The sequence below is a fragment of the Schistocerca americana genome, chromosome 1 (genome assembly GCF_021461395.2).
Source record: "Schistocerca americana isolate TAMUIC-IGC-003095 chromosome 1, iqSchAmer2.1, whole genome shotgun sequence".
In the NCBI taxonomy this organism is placed as follows: domain Eukaryota; kingdom Metazoa; phylum Arthropoda; class Insecta; order Orthoptera; family Acrididae; genus Schistocerca; species Schistocerca americana.
Window position 1 is genome coordinate 730,322,060 of NC_060119.1, and position 19,188 is coordinate 730,341,247.

The following is a 19,188-nucleotide window of genomic DNA, read 5'->3' on the forward strand; positions in this document are numbered from 1 at the left end:
CTCCCTGCATTTTACCCCTGCCACCTTTATAATTTGAAAGAGAGTATTCCAGTCAACATTGTCAAAAGCTTTCTCTAAATCTACAAATGCTAGAAACGTAGGTTTGCCTTTCCTTAATCTTTCTTCTAAGATAAGTCGTAAGGTCAGTATTGCCTCAGGTGTTCCAACATTTCTACTGAATCCAAACTGATCTTCCCCTAGGTCGGCTTCTACCAGTTTTTCCATTCGTCTGTAAATAATTCGTGTTAGTATTTTCTTGCAGATCTATAAGTAACTGGAGTCAAACCAGAACGGCATAGGCCAAGGCGCCAGGTTCGAATCCTGCCTCGGGCATGGATGTGTGTGATGTCCTTAGGTTAGTTAGGTTTAATTAGTTCTAAGTTCTAGGGGACTGATGACCTCAGCTGTTAAGTCCCATAGTGCTCAGAGCCATTTGAACCATTTGAAGCAAGCCGGTAGCAGGAGCCAGCGAGGCGGCTCGCGGACGCGTCACTGTGGACACGAAGGCCTCACTACTCTCGAAGAGCCCTGTATCTACTGCGTCTTCTGTACGGAGGTTGTGAACGCGGAAGCCCAGGACTCCCTCAGCACATACAGCATACAGTCAGGAAGTCTGTTGCACACAGTCTGTGAGGCGGAAACTCGAGCGGCCACGCTGCAAGTGGAAGATGGCAGCTTGTAGTTAGTCGGTTTGGCCCTTCTCCAGAGGAAGTCCCAGTAGGTCCGCATCTTCTATTAGTCACGGCTGTGCCAAATCATTAGCGGCAGCGTAGAGCGACGAAGCACACCCCCGGCCGGCAGGCTACAGTCTCGTAGTTCAACACCTCAAACAGGTAGCAAGCAGCACATCGCGGTTCGCCAGCAGAGTCATCCTGTAACTGGCGACCCTGTTATTCCTTCGGGACTGGTAATGCAGACGTAATGACCAGAGGCCTAGGGCCTAGGGCGCCTTGTTGCAGTCCGCGCGGCTCCCCCCGTCGGAGGTTCGAGACCTCCCTCGGGCATGGGTGTGTGTGTTGTCCTTACTGTAAGCTAGTTTAAGTTAGATTAAGTAGTGCGTAAGCTTAAGGACCGATGACCTCAGCAGTTTGGTCCCATAAGACCTTACAATAAATTCCCAAAAAATGACCAGACACTGATGAAGAGATGTCCGACATAGGGGTGTTTAAAGGCAGACACCACATCATTGTACTAGGTCAGGCGGCCATTTGCCCTCATTTATCAGAGGTCTCAAGTGGTCTTTTTCGCACCGTGGTCACTCAGGTACGGGCGATTTTTCCCTGCCTCTGCATTTCTCGTCAGAACTATAACGCCTTAGACTACTGGACGTGGGATGCTGTATGTTATCACTCCGTATTATAGAGTTTACAGAACGACATCCTGAGTGCCGTCATGCTGCTTCGTTTCCGCTCCTTGCTGCAGCTCTGCTTGCTCTGTAGCAATGGGTTGCGAGCGGTGCACTGCTTTTGCAATACTGGCAGTTTTCGCGTGCTCTAGAAATCAACTGTCCTCAAACTGAGGGTCGCGGCCCCCTTGGGGGTTCAGGGAGCAATAGAGGGAGTGCTTCGGTCCAGAACCGCGCGACTGCTACGGCCGCAGGTTCGAATCCTACCTCGGGCTTGGATGTGTGTGATGTCCTTCAGTTAGTTAGGTTTAAGTAGTTCTAAGTCTAGGGGTCTGATGATCAGAGATGTTAAGTTCCATAGTGCTTAGAGCCATTTCGGAGTTACCTCAAAGGTAGTTACATAGCTAGAAGCTGAATTTTAGCTCGTGTTCAGTGGAAGTGGTTAACCGGATTTAAAATAAAGTGATACAACTTCCACCCTTCCCATGGATAAGTGGCTGATACGTAGCGGTAACAAGAAGTGCCATGGAAGGGATTCACCGAGTGTACGTCGTGATCTTTCAAGGACTAAAATTTTGTAAATGAAATAAAAGTATTATAGATGGAAACAAATTTTAACTACTAACGAATGTGTGGACTAATTTGTAAAAAAAAAAAAAAGAATTACTGAAGTACACATACTTGCTCAGTTCCAATAACTGAACTCACAGCCGTGGTTATTCATAAACTAGTTGCATTTCTCGTCTTGTACCACCTTTGAATAATGCAAATGTATAATAATTTTTTTAAAAAAGTTTAGCTCTGATTTGCTCAAATGACACTCTCTAATTATTATTATTATTTCTATTGTTGTTGTTGTTGCTGTTCTTGTAACTGGCAGTTGCAATAATTTGACACAGGTAAATAGATATCGTGGCCCGTTTTTGTGCCAAATATGAAAAGCCCAGAGGAAGAAAACCAAAAGAGACGAGGAGGCTTAAAATAATTTATGTCTCAGAATAGAGCCCGACGGAAAAAGTTTGAGAACTCTGCTCTAGATTGTGATTGTGACTTTTGGTGTTAGTCAGACTTGGTTCTTTTAGCGCCTGTTTCGAGCAATAGCTTCTAAAACTTATTAGAGCAAATGGGAACAAGGTTTCTGTGCAACAAATTTGCCTAAATCACTCCAGACGATTTTGATCTTCTGTTTATTTATTTTCCTTTCCTTCTGGCAATTGCTTTTGTGTGCCCTAAGTATAAAAACTCAGCGTTACCTTTTCGTCATTTCATCACACATTATTTTAGTCCTGTTGTAATAGATTTTGATGGTATCAGAACAAAATGACCGTGTGATCGGGAAAATCCCTCTGGGGTTATTTGCCGCCTGGTACAGTTCTTTCTATTTGACGCCACTTCGGCGACTTGCGCATCTTTGTGATGAAAATGAGATGAAATGATTTTTAGGACAACACAAACAGCCAGTCTCTGAGCGGAGAATATATCCGACCCGGCTCGTAATCGAACGTAGGTACCCGCGATCTAGAGACATCGACGCTTGAAACTTCCCCTTTCAACAATTATACATGACTGTGCTTAAACTGACACACAATATTTTGTTAGCGCAACGCAATCTGACTTTCAAAATTCCCTACAAAAGAATGGCCCTGACTAACATTAAACTATACCTTTCACAAATCACTTACCTCACAAAAATCTTCGCTGCTCAAGCTACTGCAATACAGCGAGCGCCACTACTGCCAGCTAAATAAAAGATTCAAACTACTGAAGGCACTAACTACTGATAGGGATAGTTAGCAAATGAAAGATATTAATAGAGAACAAACAATGTATTTACCTTGATATCATCATATATAAATATAGCAGTTCATGACAAATTTCAAAACTCCGCCATCTCTCTCCCCACATCCACCACTGCTGGCTGCTCACCTCCAACTGCGCAACGCTACGCGCTGTTCACAGCCAGCTGCCTAACACTACAATGGCGAATATTACAACAATGCAAAGCAGCCACAGACTGCACACAGCACAACCAGTGATTTTCATATTGAGGTGGCGTTACTAATAAAAAACCTAAACAGCCTACTTACATAGAGAAAACATAAACAGCCTACTTACATAGAGAAAACATAAACAGCCTACTTACATAGCCCCTATGCTCCCCACAAAAATTTTTACAAATTGGATGGGGCAGTGGCCAATACAGATTTGAAAAAATTTTTCGTAATTACAATAACAAAGAAATCAAATGCACACACTTATTGATACAATGTTGGTCAAAAGCTAAAATTGTCTCACAGTTCATAAAGACAGTCCTAATCGTACATAACAGGAGAATAGCAGTGTTTTTCTCAAAGTCTGAGCAGTAAAAGAAAATGCACACGGAAGTAGTGGATTTCCATGCAGTCTTGAAGAAGTGGTGTTGTCCTTCCAACGGAAAGACAGTGCTGACTCTCGACATCCTGACAGGTAATGGGCCACAACAGAGCAAACCCACTGCAGAGTCAGTCGAAGTTTTGATAAATATTGGTAGGTAGGTCATCACAGAGCAGACCCACTGTAGTCCTGGTAGAGATTACGATATTGGTGGGCCACCAGAGGTGCAGACCCACTGTAGTCCTTGTAGAGATAATGGTATTGATGGATCATCAAAGATGTAGACCCACTGTAGTCCTTGTAGAGATAGCCAGCAGCCATCTGTTGTGACTGTGCAGGTGCACAATCACCATTGAAGAGTCTTGCGGATAATATAGCAAGTCCATAAACCATCACTTGTGCACTCACAAAGTTTTTGGAATTGTCCTTAGAACCAGCAATGCTGTTATCCAGTCCCTTGCTGAATTATTAACACACGTGCAAACACTAACAGTCCCTACTTCTCACATATTGTCCATATACTATGACCAACAGAAACGTGTGCAGTGAAATGTAACTTACAAGTTAATAATAAGATGAACTGGTGTCAATTACAATTTTATAAATTTACAACATGAAAATACAATTACAAAGGTACAAAATACATCATTAAAGAACATAACAATATAGATAACATTTGTAGTAATAGGGGCTTTACAAAAGAATAGAAATAGACATATACGTCAGTGTTACAGGAATTATGACATGAGTACATACATAGAAGATCAGAATAACTTGCGAAACATCAACTTCACACATGAGCATTTAAACAGAATGAATAATGTCTAATATCTTTACAAAGTAAATAACATATTATTAATGCCAATTATATTTGAGGATAACAGTATTCCTCATCATAGTGAATGTAACTTAGTATTAGAAGAATTCTACAATATAAGTCTTATCAGATAAGCATATAAATACAGGAAAAACATAAATACCCAAGGGTACACAAACATATAGCGGAATAATACAAGGAAAGGACAGGGTTTGTTTTACTGCAGTATTTTGCAAACAAAACTTTCTTTACTTCTCGGAGATCTCCCTTCGTTCAACATTATTCCCAAAAAGTCCTATCTATACCTGCTTTCTGTATTCTATTCATATTTTTTTCAATATAATTATTTCTCAGTGCACAATACTCATTTTGTCCCAAGTCTGTTTCATATAACTTTGCAACGCATTCTTTACCTACTCTCCATAGTCAGTTTCTTATATAGTCTACCCCTCTTAAGCTAACTTAAATCTACTGAGCTCAGATGCTAAACTAAGGGATGAGGCAATGCAGCAGCACATAACAAATGAACACAAACAGCAATGCAAAAAAAATGGAAAATTGCAAAGCAAGCTATAGTAAATATAAATTACCAAGCAATGCAACATTACAACTAACATGAGCCAATGTACAGTAGCAAGAAAAATAAGTCAGTAGTAAAATTAGCTTAACAGAGTAACACAATTTAAAATTCAGTAGCACTATGCCTGGCAAACAGCAGCAGCAAATATAAAAAATATAAAAAATATAAAACTTGTATCTATACATGACAAAGCTCAAGCAGAAAAAATATTACAGTAAAAACAACAATGCAGATAAGGGAAATGTATATTCACATCTTAATATCTATGTAATTAAAGTGGTGCACCACAACAACTGATTGTAAAAAGAAATATTACCATGTACTTGAAAAGAAAATTATGTGTTACTGTTACTAGTTCCTTCTTATTGTTCTTTCCTTTCCAAGTGCTCCTTTTTTAAAGAATGTGGATCATAAAATAATTATTTAATAGATCTGTTGACAGAAAGTGTTCACATTAGCAAATGCATTTTATTTTATAAAAGCAATGCTGCAACACAGCTGGAAACCAGATATCAAGTGAAATAAGCAACTACGAAAAGCAAAGCATAAAAATATCATTCAATAGTCATGTGGCATTTCGTAAGTCAGTAGCTCTCAACTCTCATAGAAAGACACTTGTCATAATCAGGTGTGCAGATGTACGAATATTTCCCATCAATTCATAAGCATTGCAGTAATTAGCACAAAGTACGAGTAATCATATGTTTTCAGGTAATGAGCGTGTAATATTTGCGATGCTTTCTACAAAGGAATGTCAATAGCAAGGTTAATGGAAGTAATGAGGAACATAATACACATCGTCGTCGGAATAATAACATCATAACACTTCAGTCAAATCTCAAAATCGTCGTAACTTCCTCCAATAATTTCTAAGCCTAAAAACATTCTCTGCTCATGTCAAAAGTGTCATCTGCCTCAAACGTACTTTAAAAATCATGATCTCATACCAAATACATCATTCAAAGCTCTCATAGTATCACAATGGTTCCGAAAAAATATGAAGAGTTCACACAGTACAGACAAAATACAATTTCGTAAGTGTGAAGTTACCCAACTGTGCATTGCGTAAACATGTGTCACTGATGTAGTAAAAAAATGTTTATCTCTCAGTTAAATGATCAGATAGCTGTGTAATTTGTGTGTTAGAGAAATATGGTACCGATGTGTAAAGTTGTATAAGCAAATACCATATTAGCTAGGGTTCCTTGTGGTTGCCACACACATGGTACACAAAGTAGGCGTGTACCCCCCTGAGGATTAATGTAATTATACCCTCAGGTGTTACAGATTACAGCAATGAAATGAAATGTATCACTGAAAACTTTCTTTGTAATTCAAAAATCTTTAAAAATAAATGTTTTAAGTGCAAAATTAATCACTGAAATGCGTGTCCTGTAGCGCTAAATGTGCATATTGTTGTAAGATAATCTCTGTGAAAGTGTCGTAGTTATTTTCCTCCAAAAGCTAAGTTCTGCAGAAGCCAATGTACTTACCTCATGATAAACAAAAGTGAAATGCTTTGCGTAGAGATATCTTAGTTATTACGCTTATTGTTGTGATGATGAAAGTACTGTGCTGTAACGTATTGTTGTGCTATGGAAAAGGCTGTCTCCTTGTAGCAATAGCACAAAAGTCACCACTAAAACATGTCTCACTTTACAGAAGAATTCAGAAAAAACTGTGCAGATATAAAATAGATACACCGCAAAAGCAACATTGTAAATTGTCACTCATTAGTAGCGTCGTGATAAAACCGTGTAGTTGTCACATAAACTAACCACTGTGTCATCTGGTATCTCACTGAAAGTACTTTAAATCCAGAATATATTTTCAAGTAAACCAAAATGTTGCATTAAAATCTCATTAGCAGTACTGGTAAATGTTCTAAGTATGTAAGCCTTATAGTCGTCCCATAATCGTGCAACTAACAAGCAAGAATGTACACACACAATAACACTGCGGCGTCTGTTCACTATAACAATGCATTCGTCATTTCTATTTAAATAAGTTCTCTTGGTTCTTGATTGGATATTTAGCTTCAAACATTGTTGTATGTTAACAGATTCTAAATCTGACAAAGCATACTAGAAATGTGAAGTGAAAAGTTTTATACCAAAGATTAAGTTAAAAAGCAGATTATCTCTCAATAAACGGTTTTACATGTGAAATGTGGTGTAAACCTTTACTCTTCCTAGTACGCAGAATTTCAACTTGAATGCAATTATCATGCGGTATTCGTCCGTAAAGAATACTGGAATCTTGCTCAAGGTTAGCGTCAATGTTATTTTTCTCTGAGCCAGCCGGCGCACGCGGCTGCCTGCGGTGTGAGTCATTGTCTGTTTCTTTGTTGGCGCGCGTCGTTATTGGGATTAGGAGACCTAACTTCTACAAATTCACCTCCTCGAGAGGGCCCTGCTCTGTTTGAATCCCGCCAGTTCTGATGCAATTCAGATCTGTCGTTACGATCACATCGTCTGTCGTCATGTTGGTAGTTCCTGTAGTTTCTTTCTTGTCGGTTAAGTGGTGGAGAATTTCTCCCTGAATCGTAACTGCGCGCTGGACCGTTGCGTCTCAAGTTATTCTGTCTCCCGTAATAATAATTGTTTTGGTTCCCATATTGTCTGTTTCTCTGATTGTCTCTGTGATAGTCATTACCGCGGAGAGGTGATCTTTCCCTGTAATTATTACTACTCTGCCAACGGTTGTCATACGGGTGGTGTCTGTTTTGGTCACGATTTGTGTTGTGAGAATAGCCTTGTCGCGTCCAGTTATTATCGAGGAATTGTGATGGATGTGACCTGTAATTGTTGTGTTCCTGTTTCCGCATTCCGCGATTGTCAGTGTCAATTTCCAATTCTTGTAACAGTCCCTGAAAAGCTTCAATGTCGTCTTTGCAACGTCCTGCCAAAATAATGTGTCGTAAATGTTCAGGCAATTTGATTAAGCAAATGCGGATAAGTTCTGAGGGGCTGTATGGGTTTGACAGGTACTGATTCTTGTGCAACATGTCTTCAAAATATTTCATAAGACTGGAAAATTCAGATTGTTCGAAACGTTTCATCATTATGATGCTTTGTTTTACTCGGTCTTGTGTGGCCTGAGACCAATATGCTGAGAGGAAGGCATGGTAAAACTCTCCTTCACTGTGGCAATCGTGAATGACCGACCGCATTCTTACAGCTGGTTCATTCTCTAAGTAGCCACACATAAATTCTAATCTGTGCTCTAATGACCAGTTGGGAGGAAAACAATGAGAGAATTGATGGAGCCATGCTTGTGGATGAATGTCGTTGCCAGAATTCTTAAATGTTTTGAATTTACGTGTAGTAATGAACAGCTTATAGTCAAAATCATCATGTCGGCAAGTCGCATGTCGGTCATTGTTACGTCGTTTCGGCGGTTCCATCTCAAAATTCGGCGTACCTTGCCAACTTCTTTCACAATTTCCGAAGTGCCCTGTGTTGTTATTTTGTGTCTGTTCCGTATTTCTATGTCCCTCTTCCCATACTGGAGCGCGAGTGTCCTCTGAAATACGTAATTCTTGTACTACTTGTGCCAACTGATCTTGCACTTCCCGGATTTCTCTTTTGTACTGTGTATTGATTTGATTTTGATTTTGTTTGAATTTTCTAATTTGTTCATACTCTTCAGTGTCCGTGAAGGCTACAGGTGTTGTGTCATTCAGAACATCATCTACCTTTGTAGATAAGTTAGTGAACTGATCTGAAAGTTCGGCTACTTTATCCGATAGTGAAATCATTTCCTCTGTATGTTTTTCTGAACCAAGTTTCAGAGTGTCCATTTGTGTTGAAATCGTATCTACTGTGTCCTTTAAGTTTTCCTGAGTTTTTGCAAGTTGCATAACCGTATCGGTAGATGCAACTGAGTCAAATTTTGCTTGCAAGGTCTCATGATTTTCATGAACAATAGTTTGCAATTCTTTTATGGCTGCTTCGTGATTCTGTAGTGCATTTTCATGACGCGAAAAAATAGGTTGGAAATGCTCACAAATTTGTGTTTTTACGTCATTACAGACTTTTTGACATTTCGATTCAATGTGATGTAACTCGGTAGTTAAATCCTCACGTGTTTGTTCAAGAGTTTGCTCCAATGAGTCTAACTTTTGAAGATTTTGTTCCATTGCGTCTAACTTTTTAAGATTTTGTTCCATTGTGTCTAACTTTTGAAGCTTTTGCTGTGTTTGTCTCAGATTTTGTTCCATTGTGTCTAACTTTTGAAGCTTTTGCTGTGTTTGTCCCATTTGTTGTATTAATTGTAATAACAATGCATTGGTGTCTGAAACATGTTCCTCAGTGCTTTTCGGCAGTGAATTTGCACCGGAAACATTCACATTTTGACAAGCAGAAAATGTGTCTTGACTTATTTGAGAAAACGGTGAGGATCCAAAACCTGAATCTACAGTATTTGCGAGATCGTGTCGTGTCATTTCGGCTTCCTGAGGCGAGCTATTGCCGACCGATCGATCGATAATGCTTCCCTCTTCACTAATTGTTTCACTGTCCACGTCATTGTTTGCCGCCCGCTCCATTTCCCTATGCACAATTACCAAATTACTACTTTGAACATCAGTTAATTCATTACTCGGTGGCGCTAACATACTGCTTTCATTTTCACTGTCATTTCTCAGTTTACTTTGGAGCCTAGTATTACGTCTTTCACACGCCATTATTGTCACAGTATTTCACACGACAACACAGAAAAACACAATTTGAAGATCAAAAATAAGAGAACACATTAAATAGCACTCAAAATAATATCTAGTTAATTGCAGCTGCGAAATACTTGCTGCAAATCTACATGCATGCCACAACTGTTTTACTGTACAACAATGAAAGACTGCAACTACAAAGGAGATTCTCTCTACAGTTACGCGCTAGCAATAAACAAAATCTACACTAATTACACAAACTACAAGAAGAATCAGAAGATTCCAGTGAGGTATCCTAGGCTAAGGGTCGACATATGAAACTTCCCCTTTCAACAATTATACATGACTGTGCTTAAACTGACACACAATATTTTGTTAGCGCAACGCAATCTGACTTTCAAAATTCCCTACAAAAGAATGGCCCTGACTAACATTAAACTATACCTTTCACAAATCACTTACCTCACAAAAATCTTCGCTGCTCAAGCTACTGCAATACAGCGAGCGCCACTACTGCCAGCTAAATAAAAGATTCAAACTACTGAAGGCACTAACTACTGATAGGGATAGTTAGCAAATGAAAGATATTAATAGAGAACAAACAATGTATTTACCTTGATATCATCATATATAAATATAGCAGTTCATGACAAATTTCAAAACTCCGCCATCTCTCTCCCCACATCCACCACTGCTGGCTGCTCACCTCCAACTGCGCAACGCTACGCGCTGTTCACAGCCAGCTGCCTAACACTACAATGGCGAATATTACAACAATGCAAAGCAGCCACAGACTGCACACAGCACAACCAGTGATTTTCATATTGAGGTGGCGTTACTAATAAAAAACCTAAACAGCCTACTTACATAGAGAAAACATAAACAGCCTACTTACATAGAGAAAACATAAACAGCCTACTTACACGCTAACCACCTTTTTGTGTTCTTTCTTTCGATCTGTTTCTTCGTCATTTTTCGTTCGCGGTTCTGGACGCATGCCACATAACGTCTTTCACATTCCATGGATGAGAACTTCACCCAGTTATTTATTACAGAGTGTGGCCAGTCCCCCCTGACCGCATACGCTGAGCTACCAGACCGGCAAGCAGTAGACCTGTTCATGACGGTATTAGAATTTGGAGGCGATCTAACATTTGGTATACCATTTTTAACCCGTGTCATAAACGCCAAGTATCGATGTCAATTTTAAAACTAATACATGATACCAAAAACAGTATATGTAATATAATTCACAAGAATATTAATATATGTAAACACTCCGCTTTAAATATACTGCATGTTTTTGTTGGAGAAGGACTCTTGGCAATGGACGACTCTTACCTCTTAACGATCTACCGCAAATCTGTTCGTTACGAATTTTCCACATATATTAACGTGGATAAAATTTCCTTGCTTGTCATCTGTGATATGAAGTACTTCTGATAAGAAACTTGAGGTTAATATGCTCAAATTGAAATCTCTGCGATAAATGCCGTAACTAATCAACAGCAAAATATCGTCACAAATAGTGAAACTCGGTACGTAATATTGTTTGACTCACGACTAAATAAAAAAAAGCCAAGTTACAACACATTTTACTGTTAGTTTTAATATCACTGTATCGCAGACTTGAAGATATAAGCCGCCGACTGGTCTGTGTTGTTTGGCCATCAATACAATAAGGACGACCTTAACGTCAGTTCTCGAAACACGAATCTGATGCAGGGTAATGATATCTATCAGCTTTATAGGAAAGGAATGCCTTTTTGTTGCGAAGGTGCTCTCGATACTTTGAGAATAAAGAGGAGCGAAGATGATTGGGATTTACGCCCCGTCGATGCCAAGGTTATTAGATATTAAGCGCAGTCTTGGCCTTTCCGAAGGGACCATTCTGGTACTGGAATGAAGTGATGTAGGAATACTTGAATCTGCTTGGCACTACGAGGATTTAACCATGCTGCTACCGAGTACGAGTGCAGTGATGAACTAAAGGGCTCATTTGGTGTGCATGCAAAACTGTTGGCAGCTGTAAGCTTTCCGAAATTCCCAAGTATGAGTAGTGAGTTGATGGGGTTTCTGGTGCACTTTTGATATCAAATTGACATGCAAGTTAATTAAATTGTGACTGCTGATTGATTTATGACCTTAATCTATTGTTCTGCTAAGTGGTTTATGACCTCCTGGGGATAGTCCGTCCTTCTGAGAAACCACACACCTCTCTCCATGCCCATCCATCTCCCCACCCCTGCGGGAAATCCCCTCGCCGATACAAGCACATCTTTGAGGTCAAATTAAGTGTCTAATTAATTACATTGAGCAATGACCTACCCTCTCCTCCTCCTGGGAAATACCACACCCTTCGATCCCTTCCCCCATTTCCCCCTCTCCCATCTGGAAAAAGACTTGTTCTGTGCTGACTGCTCGAGAGAAAACACCCAAAATGAAGAAAATAAACCAGGTGTCCACAGGGTTGTTTATTTTCTTCATTTTTGGTGTGAGCCTGTTTTTAATTGGCAGGAAAAGCTCAGCCCTTCCCCTCCCACCTCTCCCTCTCTCCTGCTAATAAGAGCAAACTTTTGAATGCTACTCACTTTTGAAGGGGTTTTCTGGTGCCGTTTCTTTGTCACCCCCCTTAACTTACTGTTCTGTTCCATGTCACCACTTTTGATATCAAATTAATTGACTAATTAATTAAACTGATCTAAAAAATTGGCAGGAAATAGCTCAATTGAGATACCTCCCTTCCCCTCCTCTTAACTTATTGTGCCACTTTCAGTATTCTGTCGTTGAACATGAGCTGCTTCAGATCAGGCCTGAGTAATTCGAATAGCCCCCCCCCCTACCCACTCTATCAATTTGATTTATTAATTAATTAAATTGATATCCCTTTGTGTGGGACAGTTTTCCTTGGTGGATTCAGCCCTCTTCTGGAAATATTGATTGATTGGTGGGAAATTGATTGCAGTGTGTGGAATATTGCTTATTTGAACAATTTATGGGATATACTGTGTGGAGTATTTAAACAAATGAAGCACTGTTTTATTTCAATCGCATAAGGAATATCGTCATGAAGCACTCACTACACATAATAACACTGTCACAGATCATGGTAAAGAGTGGCGTTCTTGAGCATACTTTCTGGGTGTTCACAAGTTTTTAGATTCAGATAAACTTGAGAGTGTGAAACGAATAGCATCTGCTGTATAACAGTTATGCTTATCAACAAGTTTATACAACTACAGCCACTGTCAATAATAATAGCAACAACAGTATTAATAATAATAATAAGATTCATAAGTTATCTGACAAAAGAAAGAATTGTTTTTGTGGAATTTTGTTGTTTTGTACATAATTAAGAACAGTTTAGGGCAGTAATGAAAATATGTTTAAGCATTCGCAGCTCTCCATCTCGCATTTTTGTGCAAGTGGGAGCTTTCGTGCTGTTCCATTTTTCAGACAAATGTACAAGGTTCCTCACAGATGTATTAGTTGATGAATTTACTTCTGGGTTGAAAATAAGATATTCTTACACTGCACTCACACACCCATTAAATCATATCTCATTACAACCCCTCTCAACCGATTACTCCATCTACTTTGTATCATCATTCAACACACATCCATCTCAGTTTAGAGGCAGATGGTTCTCTTTTCCTGAAAAGCATCAAATACAGCTAACTAGTATGTATCCCTATTACCTCAATCGATGTACAGCAGATCTTGTTAAAAACTAGGCAGCATCTGTTCTGTAAGATATTTGGGAGTGAAGTGGTCTATAGCTTCCAGCTCGACCATCATGGAATTTGCTACAATGTTTTATGTAGAGTACCACATGTCTCAAACGAACTTTGGTTAAGTTATAGATTCTCCAGTGGAATTGTTGTTGGGTTATGGCCATTTGTTTGACCCCATATGCTGGCCACATACAAAATGACACTGAAATTTCAACAACTTTGAGACCTAATGTCACTCTTGGGATTTTTTTTAAAAACTTGAAACTTAGCCAGCCTGTTCAACTTTTGCAATCTATTTAAAGGTAATAATAATCATTATTTCCGTTAATGCCATAAGCAGATAAACTGTGCCAAAGTCGGCCTAAAAAACTGGCTTTGTAAAGAAATGAAAGTTCAAAGTTCCATAGTTTCTTAAAGAATTAAGTAATAGATGTCAAATTTGATGCATATCATGTCTGCAAGTTGTTCTTTTAAAATTTATAATTTGATGTTACTAGCTCTTTCTGTTACTTTACAAATTTAGTGTAAAGTTGACGATTTTTGTGAAAAGGCTAAAAAATAGGGTATTCTTTTTTTGGTTCAGACTTGTCTTAATCCTCTTTTATTGATAAATTATCTGTATTCTATTGCGTTGGTACATGGCGACATTGTCACTACCAGTTCAGGAAGTTGAATTGCCAACCCCATTGCCGTAGGGATCACATCTGATAGCCATGTAATACCAGCCATGGGTGGATTTATAAGTCCAGTTTCCCAAGCCCGTAATTTCGATTCTTACTCGAGGTTCCAGAGTCTTAAATGGGTGTCTGTATGGTTCCCAAGTCAATGATTGAGCATCCTATTCTAGGTTCTCAGGCCTAAACTTGGTATCTTATGTGGTTCCCAAGCCGATGTCCATGGCCTGACTTTAATTGATAGTAATCTTTCTTCAAATTATGTTACATTTACTAGCCTCTTCCTTCAGCACGGTTTTTGTCAACTGGTACAAGTTGGTGATGCTGTCTAGTACCAGCTATTGAGCTGCTTTCCCGCCATCTTTCTTCTTGAAACTTTCTGTTTGCTTCAAGTTCGGCTTTTGTGAAAAAAATATATTTAATTCCTTTTATTTTGGTCACAAAAGTCGAAATCATTTGGTATCAATATTTGTTTACATGAAGGTCTTTGACAGTTTGCCTGTGCTGCCAGCCTTTTAGTCGTGCCACCAATTCCATCACAGGGAGATTTTCCATGGCTTGTACCAAACAAGCTAAATTCGGCCTCAATATCGCCTTTATGGTTATACACTACTGGCCGTTAAAATTGCTACACCAAGAAGAAATGCAGATGATAAACGGGTATTCATTGGACAAATATATTATACTAGAACTGACATGTGATCACATTTTCACACAATTTGGGTGTATAGATACTGAGAAATCAGTACCTAGAACAACCACCTCTGGCCGTAATAACGGCCTTGATACGACTGGGCATTGAGTCAAACAGAGCTTGGATGGCGTGTACAGGTACAACTGCCCATGCAGCTTCAACACGATACCACAGTTCATCAAGAGTAGTGACACGTATTGCGACGAACCAGTTGCTTGGCCACCATTGACTAGACGTTTTCTATTGGTGAGACATCTGGAGAATGTGCTGGCCAGGGCGGCAGTCGAACATTTTCTGTATCCAGGAAGGCCCGCACAGGACCTGAAACATGCGGTCGTGCATTATCCTGCTGAAACGTAGGGTTTCGCAGGGATGGAATGAAGGGTAGAGCCACGGATCGTAACACATCTGAAATGTAACGTCCACTGTTCAAAGTGACGTCAATGCGAACAAGAGGTGACCGAGACGTAAACCAATGACACCCCATACCATCACTCCGGGTGATACGCCAGTATGGCGATGGCGAATACACGCTTCCAATGTGTGTTCACCGCGATGTCGCCAAACACGGATGCGACCATCATGATGTTGTAAACAGAACCTGGATTCATCCGAAAAAATGACGTTTTGCCATTCGTGCACCCAGGTTCGTCGTTGAGTACACCATCGCAGGCGCCCCTGTCGGTCATGCAGCGTCAAGGGCAACCGCACCCGTGGTCCGAGCTGATAGTCCGTGCTGCTGCAAACGTCGTCGAACTGTTCGTGCAGATGGTTGTTGTCTTGCAAACGTCCCCATCTGTTGACTCAGAGATCGAGACGTGGCGGCACGATACGTTACAGCCATGCGGATACGATGCCTGTCATCTCGACTGCTAGTGATACGAGGCCGTTGGGATCCAGCACGGCGTTCCGTATCACCTTCCTGAACCCACCGATTCCATATTCTGATAACAGTCATTGGATCACGACCAACGCGAGCAACAAAAATACGTGATACGATAACCGCAATCGCGATAGGCTACAATCCGACCTTTATCAAAGTCGGAAACGTAATGGTACGCATTCCTCCTCCTGACACGAGGCATCACAACAACGTTTCAACAGGCAACGCCGGTCAACTGCTGTTTGTGTATGAGAAATCGGTTGGAAACTGTCCTCATGTCAGCACGTTGTAGGTGTCGCCAACGGCGCCAACCTTGTGTGAATGCTCTGAAAAGCTAGTCATTTGCATATCACAGCATCTTCTTTCTGTCGGTTAAATTTCGCGTCTTTAGCACATCATATTCGTGTTGTAGCAATTTTAATGGCCAGTAGTGTATAAATTCGCAAAGTTCTTGTAGTTGTTATGTTGTGCTGCTCAGCCATCACTGAAGGGGTATATTTTGGTAACATTTGTTCGAGTTACCAAAAATTCGATAAACTTTTAAATAAACACGTGTACAGGTTGTGTATTGGGTTGTAATGTATCGGAAGTCGTGCAGCAGTTAACAACTTCGACGATGCCCATGTTATCGACATAATAAGCAACAAATGTATGTACTGTGGCCTGTGAATTATCCCAATGAAAGTCTTGGGCAGTATCTTTGTCTACAAATGGGTAGTTTTCTGTAAAATCAATCAAAATTATCTATTCTGTTTCTTTTATGTCAGTCTTCAATGACTTTAAGTATTCATTTTGATGTTTTGCAATAAAATGATAGCCTGTTACTTTCCAAATCGTGCTTGAGAGTTTTTCAATAAAGTTCTCCACTGTTAAGACATTAGTTTCTAGTGTTTCGCGGTCAGTGTGAACCCATTGCTTGAATTCAGTTAATTCCTCTGCACCCCAGTCCTGGAATATTTCTTATAATTAAAGTTTAACTGTTTCTTTACCAAGGCAACTTTGACGACGATGCAGCATAGAGTCCTTGGCACTCAGATCACTCACTGCCTTTTCTATTAGCATTTTATAGTCATAATTAATATTAGCATTCTGCAACATAAGCTTAACATTCTGATGTATGGTGCACACACAGACGGAATGCGTGCCTGAAGCACCAACAGATACACACCGCTTTGGCCTGAAATCGCAGAATTTGAAGAAACTAATTTCAGCTCCATATTTATTACGATATGCCACGTAAAGCTGTTAAGGATTTCAAAGAAGCAACTGTTTCTGTTTTCGTAGTTTACTACCACCAAGCCGAACTGAAGCACAATCTTTTTTGCCAGGACACGTCCTGCTGTATTTGCTGTCTTCATAGAAATTGTTGAATCTATCACTGACTTCCTTTGCCAATGGTTTGCCAATCTCTGCATCAGGTAACGCTCCTGTACCTTTTTCTGTTGTAACTTCTAGGGCTGTTTTGACCCTGCATTCAGAAATGCCAAACTTGCATTTCTTTTATTGACCAACTTTTTGGGGCCATAGTCAGTTATTGAACTTCTGTTCATCTATCGCTTATTTTAATTTTTGCTTCCATTTCTTTAATAAGGTCAGGATAATGCTTACACAAACTTTATTCAGCACAGTGACGAGATTGTGCGATGTTTTCAGTCATTCCAGAGGCAAACATTATTTTTTCTGCTGTTATATTTTGCACATTTATTTCAAGTAGCCAGTTTTGTCTCTGGTGCGTATTATCTGAATTTTCAATGGAGAAGTGCTTAAAACTGTCAAGCTTTCAGTCAAACTATCTGAATCGTTTGGATAAAAATCGTCAGGAGATGAAGTTGATGTGACCTGAGCCAAAGAAATCTGTTTTGCTTTGCACTTGATTCAAATTTTTTGACCTTGCTTTACATTAATTTTGGTCACTTTATTCAACATGGACATGGCTAAAGTGACTTTTAGCAAAGTGGATTTTAACAAACTACCTTTGACAATGCGATTCTGCTTCTCAAACGAATTGCAGCACGCCTTTTGGTTCATTTCATGCTTACGAAAATATACTGTTCTTTTTGGAACACAACCTATGACCAGCTCAGAGACAGACGTGATGATACTTTCTGCAGGACCTGACCGTCATTTTGCAGGACGATACTCAACCATGTACAGTGCAAACTATTACCGATTTGACTGATGGGGCTGTTAGGTGCTATACCATTTACTCCACTCCCCTAACGTAAGCCCTCATGAGTTCAACTCGATTTCTAAACTGAAGGAAACACTTCACGGCATTCGCTTCAGAACTGCTACAAATTCGTCAGGCAATAGACTGCACCGCTCGAACTGTCAACACAACTGACACTGCTAGGAGTAACCTATGACTTCCACATCGCTGGCAATGGGTTATACACAATTCTGGTGACTACTTTGAAGGTCAGTAAAACTATGAAACAGGTATCGATTTTGTACTAGCTGTAAATAAATAGTTGCCACTGTTAAAGTTCCAACCCTCATATTTACTATACTCTAATAAGGAGCCCTAAACTCCTCAGCACACAAGCATCTAGAGAGACCATGTGGAATTGGACAGGAGATGTGAGTAACATTGCTATGGAATGGTCTTTGCAGAATGCAGTCGTAATGAGAATACCAGCCAATATCACTACCGTCAGTCAGTACAAGTTTGGATCATATGTTATACTCTTTGAGAAAGCAAAATATCGAAGTGTATTGATTGCATGGAACTCAGCTCGTTTTTTTCCTTCACGAGATGTCAAATGTAGCGAGTATAGTATGGATTGTCCCCAGGGGATCGTAAGTCAACCCTGAAGGGGTCATAAAGCAATTAGCAGAAGAATAGGTTAAGGCCATAAACCAATTACCTGCCACAATTTAATTAATTTGTGTATCAGTTTGATATCAAAAATGCACCAGAAATCCTCTTATCACACTACTAGTGTGCTCCGTTGGAAACAGAGGGGAAGACAGAGTTTAAAACTCTTTGAACTGTTCAATGGATCTGTCTGTTAGAGTAGCCCTATATATCGAGTCTTCTCCTCTTGTAGGGCGAAATCATTACAGTTTACTCTGCCCCTGCAATGTATAGAAGCACCAGAAATGTAATCTCTGCTGTGTTGCGGTTGTTACGATACTGAAACTCGGGACTGATCAGGATTCAAATCCCCTTTCAGTCATTCTGAGCTAGGTTTTCCATGTATTACCCAAATAGCTTTCACTCGGTATTAAAACAGTAATTGACACTGCCATTATTTTCTTTGAGAGGTTCAACATGTTTCCCGAGGCTCCGTCTCACACTCAACTTGGACACTGACGACACATCGACGGTCTACTGCAATTATTTAGCTGCATAAATTGCGAATGTTTATTTTTTATGACTCTGATCGGCCGCGAAATTAAAACCACAGCGAAAATCC